This window comes from Rhinoraja longicauda, chromosome 4 (genome assembly GCF_053455715.1).
Source record: "Rhinoraja longicauda isolate Sanriku21f chromosome 4, sRhiLon1.1, whole genome shotgun sequence".
NCBI classification, from domain to species: domain Eukaryota; kingdom Metazoa; phylum Chordata; class Chondrichthyes; order Rajiformes; family Arhynchobatidae; genus Rhinoraja; species Rhinoraja longicauda.
Genome location: NC_135956.1, coordinates 57302121 through 57315368, shown reverse-complemented (window position 1 = coordinate 57315368; position 13248 = coordinate 57302121). Strand labels below are relative to the sequence as shown.

The 13248-nt window shown below is 41.3% G+C and overlaps 1 protein-coding gene across 1 annotated transcript in view; it reads right to left on the bottom strand.

Moving 5' to 3' along the window:
* rnf19a (ring finger protein 19A, RBR E3 ubiquitin protein ligase) overlaps nucleotides 1-13248 on the bottom strand; it is a 55379-nt gene that overhangs the window by 24848 nt on the left and 17283 nt on the right. The gene's annotated exons all lie outside the window — the stretch shown is intronic.

Genomic DNA, 13248 nt, shown 5'->3' with positions numbered 1-13248 from the left:
TCAGTATTATAAGACATATATCAAGATTGTCATTGTATTGGAACAGCTTGGCCAACTCTGAAAGACAGGGCCTTCTGTACTATAGCAAGGATAATGTAATGTGGTCATATCTGAAGAATGGCAGAGGATTTATCAAAATATCTTTCAACAAATACCTCAAATAATTCAACAGATGATCTGGTTTGTTCTATTCCTGTTAGAAATTGTGTACAAATTGCTTACATTAGGGAAGCAATTATACTTTAAAAGGTAACATCACTTCATTGAACATGAAGTGCTCCAGAACATCCTGACTTTGTGAAGTGCTCCACATAAATGTCCTTTAAGTGTGACTTTTAATAGCTGTCCTAGTTCATTGATTTCTGTTTATTTGCAATTTTTTGTTTCCCCTCAGGCGCAAATTTTACCCAGATTGCTCACTATATCTACTTAACTCCAATCATTGAGGGAATCTACTGCTGTCAGACTAAGTCCAGGTTCTGCTTAATAGCCGGTGTGTACCAGCAATCACACTAACTTGACAGAGCACCTTCTACCTCTCAGAACTGGAGAAGATGCTAGTCATCCTCAAATTCAGAGGGCAATCTAAAAAGAGAACTTCACATGAAAAGCTTCTGGCAAAGAAGTTAAAATCTTATTTACTATGGTCAATTTTTATTTTCAGCTCTTCAAAGCTTGCCTTTGCCAAATCCAAAACCTTGGTGGTTGATTCTCCCTTTGTCCTCAAATATAATATCAAGGTTTAGATTTAACAGAGGCAAGTTTGAAAGAGCTGGGGGGAAAATTGGCCACAGTAAACAAAACTGGAACTTCTAAGGCAGCTTCCAGCCCAGTGGTATATTGATTCCGAAACGTCACCCATTCCTTCTCTCCTGAGATGCTGCCTGACCTGCTGAGTTACTCCAGCATTTTGTGAATAAATACCTTCGACATGGAGGAGAATGAGAGAAAGGGAGCTGGGTGACAGGCACAGGGGGATTGGAAAAAATGTGTGTTGATGGGTGGGAACTGGATTGGGGGGGGGGTAAATATAGCACTTACTTCATTGTAAGGAATAAACAATTAATTTGTCTTAATGGGATTGACAGAGAACAATATTGGCTTAGTTACATAAACTCTTTAAAACATGAGATATCTGTACAGAACAGTTCATCAGTTTAATATCTTATCCACCTCCAACAAGTCTGCATAAAACTGCACTGCAAAATGAAATTGAATCTGCGACCTCAAAGTCAGAGTGAGTCCACTGAGCCAAGCTACTATCATTGATGCTACCTGACCCGCCGAGTTACTCCAGCATTTTGTATCTACCAGTCATTTGTATGAATCAGGAAAAGAGGCCCAGAGCAAAAATTTTGCCAGAACCTAATTAAAAATAATCTTCTTTCTGTGAAGTAATGTTTGTTACAAAATGCAAGCAGAATATTCCCTTATCAACACAAACATTATTGCAAATATACTTGAAGCAGTATTTTGATTAATTTCAGAGAACGTAGCTTTAACTATATGGTCCCAGTTTACCCCTGATAAGATTACCATCGTGTAAATCACTTCGAGAAATTAATCATTGCACTTTTGTGTGTGTATGTTGTGCAGAAACAATTAAATAAGCATCACAATCTAATTCATGTAAATAATGCAAAGTAAAATCACATGACACTTGCTAAAAGTAACTGAAAGAAAACTGTACAAAGATCTAAAACTCACTCTCGATATAGTTGCCTCAGTTATTCTTAACATCTCCAGTTCTAACTATGAATTGATAATATCAAAGGTATCACAAAATGCTGGAGTAACACAGCGGGTCAGGCAGCATCTCTGGAGAGAAGGAATGGGTGACGTTTCGGGTTGAGACCCTTCTTCAGACTGATGTCGGGGGGGGACGACGACGACAAAGAAAGGATATAGTTGGAGAAAGGAAGACAGTGGGAGAACTGGGAAGGGGAGGGGAAGAGAGGGACAGAGGATAAAATTGGTTTGCAAATTTAACATAATAGGATTAGATCTTTTGGCTCCTTCATGATTTCTTCACTATTAAATAAAATGGTTGCTCTTTTATCTCAATGCCTAGATAATTGGAATAAGACACAAAATACTGAAGTAACTCAGTGGAACAGGCAGCATCTCTGGAGGGAAGGGATGGGTGATGTTTCGGGTCAAGGCCCTTCTTCAGACTGATGTCAGTGGAGTGTGCAGTACATAGATAAGGATGTGTACAGTGTGAAAACAGGCAAAGGGAATGAAGATCAAGGAGCAGGAAGAAAAGATCATTGTTAGTTGGGAGAAGGTAACAACAAAGCAAACAGATAAAATGTAGTCGGAGACAGTGAGACTGGTCAGAGAACTGGGAAGGGGGAGGGGATGGAGAGCGAGGGAAAGCAAGGGCTACTTGAAGTTAGAGAAGTCAATGTTCATACCACTGGGGTGTAAGCTGCCCAAATGAAATAAGAGGTGCTGTTCCTCCAATTTGCACTGGTCCTCACTCTGACAATGGAGGAAGCCCAGGACAGAAAGGTCAGTGTGGGAATGGGAGGGGGAGTTAAAGTGTTGAGCAACCGGGAGATCAGGTAGGATTAGGCAGACAGAGCAACGGTGTTCAGCGAAACGATCACCGAGCCTGCGCTTGGTCTCACCGATATACAGGAGTCCACACCTGGAACAGCGGATGCAGTTGACGAGGTTGGAGGAGATGCAAGTGAATCTCTGCCTCACCTGAAAAGACTGTCGGGGTCCTTGAACGGAGTCAAGGGAGGATGTATAGGGACAGATGTTGCATCTCCTGCGGTTGCAGGGGAAAGTACCTAGTGAGGGGGTGGTTTGGGTTAGAAGGGACGAGTTAAACCAGGAAGTTGCGGAGGGAACGGTCTCTGCAGAAAGCGGAAAGGGGTTGCAAAAATGTTGGAGGATTATGCGCTGTATGCGACAGCTGATTGGGTGGAAGGCGAGGATCAGGGGGACGCTGTCCCTTTTACGAATGTGGGGAGGGGGAGCAAGAGCAGAGCTGCGGGATATTGAGGAAACCCTAGTGAGGGCCTCATCTAAGATGGAAGAGGGGAACCCCCGTTCCCTAAAGAAAGAGGACATCTCAGATGACCTGGTATGGAATACCTTGTCTTGGGCACAGATGCGGCGTAGAGAGGGGAATTGGGAGATGGGGATAGAGACTTTACAGAAAGCAGGGTGGGAAGAAGTGTTGTCTAGATAGCTAAGGGAATATTTTCTATCTCTTTCCTTAAATTAAAAATGGACCAGGCTGCATCAAAGGCATTACTAACCCAAGTAATAGGGGTGCAGGATATTTTCTCTTTACAATTTCCAATATCAGTCAAGAACAAAACAAGATTAGAAATGAACTACAGAATAGTGATTTATTATTCAAGCTTGGAACTTTGTGAAACAAAAAGGAATTCAGTTTTGAGCATACCAAGCATTGTCATAAAAGCATTTATATGTTCTAGTCTGTTTCTTTCAGTTCTCTGCAGAACTCCTGAGCAATTGAAATCAAACTTAACTCTCAAGTTGTGATTAGAGAACTAGATCATCTTGATTTCACAGCATTAACTCTGATCAACTTGAACCGAATACTGTTTTACAATATATTTGGGAATCCAAAACAATAATTGAAGTTAACAACAAATCACTGTGCTAACATATTTATCTTGTCATCTTCTCTACTTTGGTGAAGGACGCACAAACAGGGTTGGTAGTTCTGTTTTATGTGAGAAGGCTCTTGAAACATAAACTCCAACAGAGACTGGGCTGAATGCCCTATTTCTACGCTGTATATTCTGTGTATTGATGCGCTGTCATGAGCTAAAGATCTTGGCAATCTCCTGGGTTATTTTTAAATTGAGAAATCCATTCCAACTTTTCAATATCTATTTAAGGAGCAGTATATCAAATACTCTCAAGATGGCATTTAATATGATTTTCCCCAATAGACGCAGACACACAAAACTTAAGTAATTAAGTCCCATTATCAACAACAACCATTCATTAAGCATAAAACTGCTGGAGAAAATCAGGTCAGGTGCAGAACTCTATGTTATCAACTTTACTAATTTCCACCCTGCCCTCAAATGGAGACTCTCTGTCACCTCTCCCCCCCTTTCTCGATCTGTCTCCATCACAGGGGACAGACTATCGACTGACAACTATTACAAACCCACCGACTCCCACGGTTACTTTGACTACACCTCACTACCCTACCTCTTGCATGACCCAATCTCTTACTTTCAATTTCTCCGCCACATCTGATCCCAAGACGAGTTCCACTCTAGTACCTCTGAGACGTCCTCTTTCTTCAGTAAATGTGATTTCAACCCTGTTGGTGTGGACAAATCCCTCACCTGTGTGGGCTTCACTGACCCTCAGTTCTGCTTCCCCTCCCCCAGATGGAACAAAGATAGAGTATGTTACAGACCAAAGTATTTTCTCAAAACTCAAGAAAAGAAAGTGGAACGAAGAATATATCAAGTATGGCTTTTTCCTTCCCCGAGATGAACTAACAAGCCCTACTCACTCAACTCAGTGCATGTTTTGCAGTGTAAAATATAGCAACCAGTGCCTGGCTCCTTCAAAATTACAGACTCATTTAAGAACAAAGCATAGCAATCATCAAAACAAGTTCAGTTTTTCAAAAACACTCGTGGAAACAGCAGAATTTCTTCCAGTCGATGGTAAAGAATGGCACTGCAACTACAAAACTTCCTCTTGCCTCTCTTCAAATAGCACATGTGCTCATGAAAGGAGAAAAAAAAGCCATCCACAGAGGCTCAGAAAGTTGTCAAACCATGTTTGAAAATCGTTGCTAATCTACATCATGGTGGAAAGCAAGCAGTGGATAAAGTAGTGCAAATTCCTTTGTCCAATGACACAGTGAAAATTCGATCTACTATGATTGCTGAAGATCTGAAACATCAGGTGATGGCAAAACTGTTGGAAGCACCATTTTACGCTCTGCAGTTTAATGAAACTACGGACATTAAAAACAATGCACAACTCATGAATTGTCATTTCCTGGATCAAAGCTTGAGAAAAATTGTCGAGCATTATCTCTTTTGCTTGCCAATCGGAGAACAAACCACAGGTGAATTTATTTTCTCCAAGCTTGACAAATTCATGGAAAATGAACATTTATCTTGGAGCAAATGGGTTGCTGTGACTACAGACAGTGTTGCAGCCATGATGAGGAAACATCAAGGAGCCACCGCTCACATCAAAGTAAAATTCCATAATTGCACCTTTTTACATTGTTGTTTACATCAGGAAGTACTGGCTGCCAAGAAACTGAACACTTGTTGCAATGATCAGAAAAATGAGCTGGAAGAATTGTTGCAAGATGTGGTGACAATTGTGAATGGGAAGAAAAGCAACATGATCTGGAGAAAACACTGAAATACATAATTTCCGTCCATCTGCAGTTGCTGTCTAAAGATTTTTCTTTACATATTTTTAGGACGTTCAAAAAGTTGAATAAAATAAACACATAAGAAATGAGTTGATTTATGTTTTTTGCTCATGTGACAAAATAAATTATATATAAAATTATACACAAGGGAGAATAAGACGAAAATTACCAAAAAACATAAGAAAAATTAGTCAAGGGGAAATAAAATTTTGCGATATAGACTCAAGGGTCAATGGCACTGAAATAGTTTAAGAAGCACTGTTCTAGTCTACACTTCTTCCCACCCTGCTTCCTCTAAGGACTCTATCCCCTCCTCCCAAGTCCTCCGTCTACACCGCATCTGCGCCCAGGATGAGGTTTTCCATACCAGGTCATTGGAGATGTCCTCATTCTTTAGGAAACAGGGGTTCCCTCTTCCATTATAGATGAGACTCTCACCACGGTCTCCTCGATATCCTGCAACTCCGCTCTTGCTCCCCCTCCCCCCATTCGTAACAAGGACAGTCCTCCTTGTGTTTTGGTCTCCTAATCTGAGGAAAGACATTCTTGCCATAGAGGGAGTACAGAGAAGGTTCACCAGATTGATTCCTGGGATGGCAGGACTTTCATATGAAGAAAGACTGGATAGACTCGGCTTGTACTCGCTGGAATTTAGAAGATTGAGGGGGGATCTTATAGAAACTTACAAAATTCTTAAGGGGTTGGACAGGCTAGATGCAGGAAGATTGTTCCCTATGTTGGGGAAGTCCAGAACAAGGGGTCACAGTTTAAGGATAAGGGGGAAGTCTTTTAGGACCGAGATGAGAACGTTTTTTTTCACACAGAGAGTGGTGAATCTGTGGAATTCTCTGCCACAGAAGGTAGTTGAGGCCAGTTCATTGGCTATATTTAAGAGGGAGTTAGATGTGGCCCTTGTGGCTAAAGGGATCAGGGGGTATGGAGAGAAGGCAGGTACGGGATACTGAGTTGGATGATCAGCCATGATCATATTGAATGGCGGTGCAGGCTCGAAGGGCCGAATGGCCTACTCCTGCACCTATTTTCTATGTTTCTATGTTTCCTCAAATTCCGTCGCATAGAGCATATATTCCTACGATATTTTTCGCCACCTCCAACAAAATCCCACTACTAGCCATGTCTTCCTATCTCCACCCCTTTATGCTTTCCGCAGAGGCCGTTCCCTCCACAACTCCCTGTTCAACTCGTCCCTTCCCACCCAAACCACCCCCTTCCCAGGTACTTTCCCCAGCAACCACAGGAGATGCAGCATCTGTCCCTTTACCTCCCCCCTCGACTCCGTCCAAGGACCCCAACAGTCTTTTCAAGTGAGGCAGGTTCACTTGCTCCTCCTCCAACTTCATCTACTGTATCCGCTGTTCCAGGTGTCAACTCCTGTATATCGGCGAGACCAAGCACAGGCTCGGCGATCGTTTCGCTGAACACCTCCGCTCAATCCTCCTAAAGCTACCTGATTTCCCGGTTGCTCAGCACTTTAAACACTTCCCATTATCCATTGTCAGAGTGAGGCCCAGCACAAATTGGAGGAACAGCACCTCATATTTTGCTTGGGTAGCTTACACCCTATAGCGGTATGAACATTGACTTCTCTAACTTCAAGTAGCTCTTGCTTTCACTCTCTCTCTATCCCTTCCCAGTTCTCCCACCAGTCTTACTGTTTCCGACTACATTTTATCTCTGTACCGCCCATTCCCGACATCAGGCTGAAGAAGGGTCTCGACCCGAAACGTCACCCATTCCTCTCCAGAGATGCTGTCTGTCCCGCTGAGTTAATCCAGCATTTTGTGTCTACATTCGATTTAAACCAGCATCTGCAGTTCTTTCCGACACATATAGATGCTAGCCAAATTGATTGAGAAAATCACAGCACCCAGTCATGATTTTTTTAAATGCTGTTCCATTAAAAGGAGATCAGAAGAGGTGATATAAATATATATTTTTTAAACTTAGTTTTAAGGAGAGCATTTAAAAAAGTAAATGGAGAGACAGTGAGGGAGATCTAGAATTCTGTCCTTTAGTTTAAAGTATTAATTAAGTTAAAATAGCTTCAGGCAATTTTCTCTCTAAAAGTAAAAAACAGAAAAGATGCCGATTCAATTAGAATCATGCAAGTTATAGACAACCATTAAGAATCAAACACTGTTAAGCCAAGAAGTAATGGAAGTTACAGGAAACAGCTGATCATTCTTCGCCACAATTTGCAATGCCAGACAGCCACAAAATGCAGAAGTGATTAAAGACAACTGTTATACCCAAACTCCATTATAACCAACATTTTTGTGTTTTTATTTCTTTATGACAGTTAAGAACTCCAAGAACAGCTCTGCCTTAATCTGCACAAATGCATGTTAAGGTGGCATTTTGTTTATTCACCCGCAGAACTGAATCCCCATTCTTCAGTCAGAATACAGCAAAAAGTTGGCAAAAACTGGGCAGTGACAAAACATTACAATATTTCTAAAGTGTGTGACCTAAACGTGCGAGTCAGCATTCCTGCTGGTTTCCCAGAATATCCATTACTGGAATTTAATGCAATTGTTTACGAAATAACAGATTTTAAAAAAAATTAGCTTCCTCTATCTATCTTGATCATCCTGTCGAGGGTAGAGAGTTGATCTATTGATCAGACTCCAGCATAACACACAAATTTATCTTTGAAGGTGTTGATCTGCATTCAGTACCTTCCCAATACAAAGCCATAACAAGATCCCAACTACTAAACTGAAGCCTGACAGGACACTCCAATAATGGGTTCAAGTCAGACCTGATCCATATAAACTTCAATTCCCACTTTTTGACATCCTCTATAAGCATTGATGCTTTGTAAAGTTCAAATTGTACCATACCCCTCCATCCCCAATCACTCTCCCATTGAACTACAGTCCCACAAAACCCAGATTGGAACAAGCTGATATGCTCCCTTCAGATCCTTGATCCCACTGGATGGTGTAGTAGCACTGTATGGTAATCCAGATAGAATGCACATGGCTAAACTGGAGCCGATGTGGTTTCAGTGCCTCATAACAATGAGCAAGTTGCTGGAAGTCAGGGCAATGAGATGAGTATTGATGGGGTTGTTAAAATCACAGTCTTAGTTCTGACAGTGACAATAGACAATAGGTGCAGGAGTAGGCCATTCAGCCCTTCGAGCCAGCACCGCCATTCAATGCGATCATGGCTGATCACTCTCAATCAGTACCCCGTTCCTGCCTTCTCCCCATACCCCCTCACTCCGCTATCCTTAAGAGCTCTATCCAGCTCTCTCTTGAAAGCATCCAACGAACTGTCCTCCACTGCCTTCTGAGGCAGAGAATTCCACACCTTCACCACTCTCTGACTGAAAAAGTTCTTCCTCATCTCCGTTCTAAGTGACACCTCATTGTGCGTTCATCAAACACACCAGGATCTGAATACGGAATGACGGTGTATTCAGACTGTTGGGTAGTTGTGTCCAAGTGACAGTCAAGGAAGGGACATGGTGGACTGACAAGGTAGAAGCAAACAGAAGGAATCAAGACTTAGAGAAAATGAAATTGGCATGAAGGGGAGTAGCCCTTTTTAAAGGGGAACATAGCACATCACCCATAGAAAAACCCACAAGCCGCTACTGAATTACCTTGCCCCCAAGGCAGCGGCTGCTCTCACCCAGTTTTCAGACAGCAAACCATGAACACAACCTGCAAAAATTAATGAACCAGATCGACCATGACCCCACTGTAGACACTCCCCAAACAAAGCATCTGGTGGTGAGGACAGAATCTTGCATTGAATGCATCTGCTGCAATGGAACAAGAGAAAAGCCAGTTTCAGGATAAACACGGTGCTTAATGCAATAAACCCAATGCCATCTGTACCGTTAGAATATTAGAGAAGCTGCCTTAAATGCAGACACTAATTGTTGTAGACACAAAACGCTGGAGTAACTCAGCGGGACAGGCAGCATCTCTGGAGAGAAGGAATGTGTGACTTTTCAGGATGAGACCCTTCTTCAGACCCGAAATGTCACCCATTCCGTCTCTCCAGAGATGCTGCCTGTCCCGCTGAGTTACTCCAGCATTTTGAGTCTATCTTCGATTTAAACCAGCATCTGCAGTTCTTTCCTACACTAATTGTTGTATTGTAGAGGAGACCGTTTGCCTTTCCCAATGAGCAGCAGCCCGTAGCTACAAGTGTAGCCCATACCCACCAGGACCTCACTACGCATACAGGGGACAGAATTTAAACTCTTCGGGTTTGGGTTTATATTGCACACGATTGCACAGTTTTAAAAGTTATACTCATGCAGACCACTAATGCGATACCAAAACGGTTGTTAAATGATTGAGGTTAGGCTTGAAATGACACTGGTTCCACTGCTGTTTGCACTATTCATCCATCAAGCTAATTATAATAGTAGGTTAAAGGTTTTACTTTGTGAATCTTCCTCTCTGGGGATCACAGTGTATTTCTTGTCAAACTTAAAAGCTTTTTGCTTTCTTCAGGTGCAGCTCTGGTAGCATTTGACAATGATTAAATATGATGAGCCACTGAAGGGCACAACAGGAGCACAGTAAACATGAGATTTAAGATACTCTAGAACACTGGCCAGCAATGAACAAGCCTTGTATTTCAGCAATGTCAAGAATAAAAAGGAAGTGGTTTGTAAAAATGTAATTAAATACTTTTATATTTGGCTCCTAGGCAATAATCTCAAATGGTTCATCCTAAAAATATCTAAGCAATGAAAGGATAGCTGCAGATTATGCAAGACATTTGATCAGTCTGAATAAAGGTCTCAACCCAAAATGTCAACCATTCCTTCTCTCCAGAGAGAGACACAAAAAGCTGGAGTAATTCAGGACAGGCAGCATCTCTGAGTCTCGTCCCGAAATGTCACCCATTCCTCCTCTCCAGAGATGCTGCCTGTCCCGCTGAGTTACTCCAGCTCTTTGTGTCTATCTTCAATTTAAACCAACATCTGCAGTTCCTTCTTACATGCTTCTCTCCAGAGATGCTGTCTGTCCCACTGACTTACTCCAACATTTTGTGTCTATCTTTGATTTAAATCAGCATCTGCAGTTCTTTCCTACTCATGCAAGACATCCAGTTGGCTCAAAAAGCTATCAATGCAGAATTGGCAAATGGCAACTTTCAGGTCTGGAATTTACAGCTTATTTATCATTGATTTCAGAGACACAGCATGGAAACAGGCCCCTTGGCCTACAGAGTCCGCGCCAACCAGGAATCACCCCATACTCTAGCATTATCCTACCCACTAAGAACAATTTTACCGAGGAAAATTAACCTACAAACCTTTGCGCCTTGAGTGTGGAAGGAAACGGAGCACCCGCAGAAAACCAAAGAGGTTACAGGGAGAACATAAACTCTGTACAGACGGCACCCGGAGTCAGGATCGAACCTGGGTCGCTGGCGCTGTAAGGAAGCAATTCTACGGCTGAGCCACAGTGCGCCCATTAGTTACAGAATGGTTAATCCCATGATACAATCAGCAATTACGAAGCAAATTGTAACAGTCTCAACCACAAAAATGCACTACATCAACTTGCAACTTCTTCACCATTTTATCCATCCTTGCAAACACCATGTCCCACAACACCACCCCTGTAGCCATAGAACCCTCTCAGCCCCATCTATCTTCTATCTATATACTATTAAAACTCAGATCTTATGTATGAATATATTTGTATGTTGGGTTTGGGTAGTTATCAGTGATTTCGGCAAAACGGTAATCCGTCGCGCCACGGTTTTTGCACCGCCTTGATCATCAACCTCCCGGCTGACAGGCCGCGATATTTTCATTTAATTTGGTCGCATGTTTTTTAAGTTACAGAGGTTTTAAAGCGCTGCCCCCCCTGATTTATCGAAGGTTTTACAGAAGGGGGGCGCTGCGGTGCGGATTTAGTCTTCAGCTTGTGACGGCTACATTGTTTCGAAAAGTTTCCAGAAAAGCACAGATTGTTTTAAAGTAGTGTTTTTTGTTATTGCAAGTCACTTGACATACACAGATCAGGAGGACGGGCCCAACGGGCACACTTGGAGAGTAAGAGTGGGGCTGGGGGAGGAGAGAATGGGGGGGGTGGGGTCGGGCCCAACGGGCCCGCTTTGCTAGTTAACTATAAAAATACAATATCAAACCAACATAAACCACATTCTTGCATCAGTTCACGATGAAAGGTTTGCCATGCTTTCTTCCTCAAAGACTAAAACTATTTCACCAAGACTCTGGTCATATGCTCGTCATTTCCTATTTGCTCAGAGTTAATTTTATTTGTAAATATTTGTGAAGCAACATGGAATGTTTTGTAGCATATGCAATCCAAAGCTTTCATTTAGGATATTCACTCCCAAATCAAAAAAATGAGCTCACCTGAAAAGACAAGGTTGGCTCTGTTATTTATATAAACAATTGAAGTTAGTAGTACATCATTTTCCTTGGCTTTGGGATGCTGTCAAATAGACCAGCTTAGAGGTATAATATCAATTATCTTTGATTGGCAATCAGCACAATTGTGATCAATTTGCTGCATAAAAAGGTGACTTTCACTCAAATGCCTATACTATCTCCTAAACTGCTATTATTTACGCCCATAAACGTTTGGTCAGTCAGATTTAATTTTCACATTCATATTAACATCAACAAAATTATAACACCTGGCTTTTTAAACAGATCAGTCTATAGAAAAGGATGACTGAACTGCACGGCACAATTAAAACATTTCCTCCTGAAACATTTACAATGAATTAGTCACTAAAAGTTTTTTCACTACAAAAATTGGCGTAAAACAGTTAAGGGCAGAAACCAGTTATGATTCATACTTTTGAAAATGATGGCTGCAGAAATAAAAAATAGCCAGGAATTATTATATTCTTTAATATTTTTGCTACAGTTACACAGTTGTTGTTTGCTGACGTTAAAAATGCACCACTAGCTACTCCCATCTCATCGAATCAGCTATTATTCATAATCAAATCTGGACAAGAAGCAACATACTTCACTGGGTGGGGGTAAACACTACTGAACAGGACTGTTAACTAGGCATACATCAATGCACAATTCTAGCACAGATCCACTGAACGATGACGTTCAAAACTGTTGTCATGGCTTCCGTAACGCTCTCTTTAATCTGCATGTGGAGGATGTACTATCTGTTGCCTTTTCTTGTGTTTTCACAAAACAGGCAAATTATTGACATGCAAAAATATAAAGACATCAGCATAAGGGCAATTACGTCAAATGACAATTAAATAATTCGTTTATTAAAGAATTAGTTTACTACTATTAAATTATTTTCTTGGTATACATTTTATGGCTTGTTAAACCATTCTCCCAATCCTTGGTCCACAAATTACTAAATCCCTATACTAAGCAGTAAATATCTTCCTCAGTGCAAATTATTACTAATAACTTACAAGTTTGTATTGCTTTCACTTGGATCATTTGTGTGAATGAATATTTTTCTAATACATGTTACAATTTTAGTTGCAGTCCCTCTTTGACGTGAGAATTTCACAAAGGACAGCCAACAACAATGAAAGAAAATTTTGCTTTGGCCACACCTACTCCTCTCCACAACAGTTATCATTTTGAGGTGCATCCAACTCAATTGCACACCTTAAAACAGAAAAACCATTGGCCAGAAGCCAAATGAAGGATTCAAAATCTCAGGGATAGTTTAACTTGGCAATCCTTTCCAAATAACAGAAAAGGGCCCAATCAGGACATCTAATCCTTATTCTACTTCAACATGCCAACCCAACCAATCTTTTTTTAAATATAAATTCTGTTGATTTTTGTCATGCTCTCCTCCTTGAATTTGTTT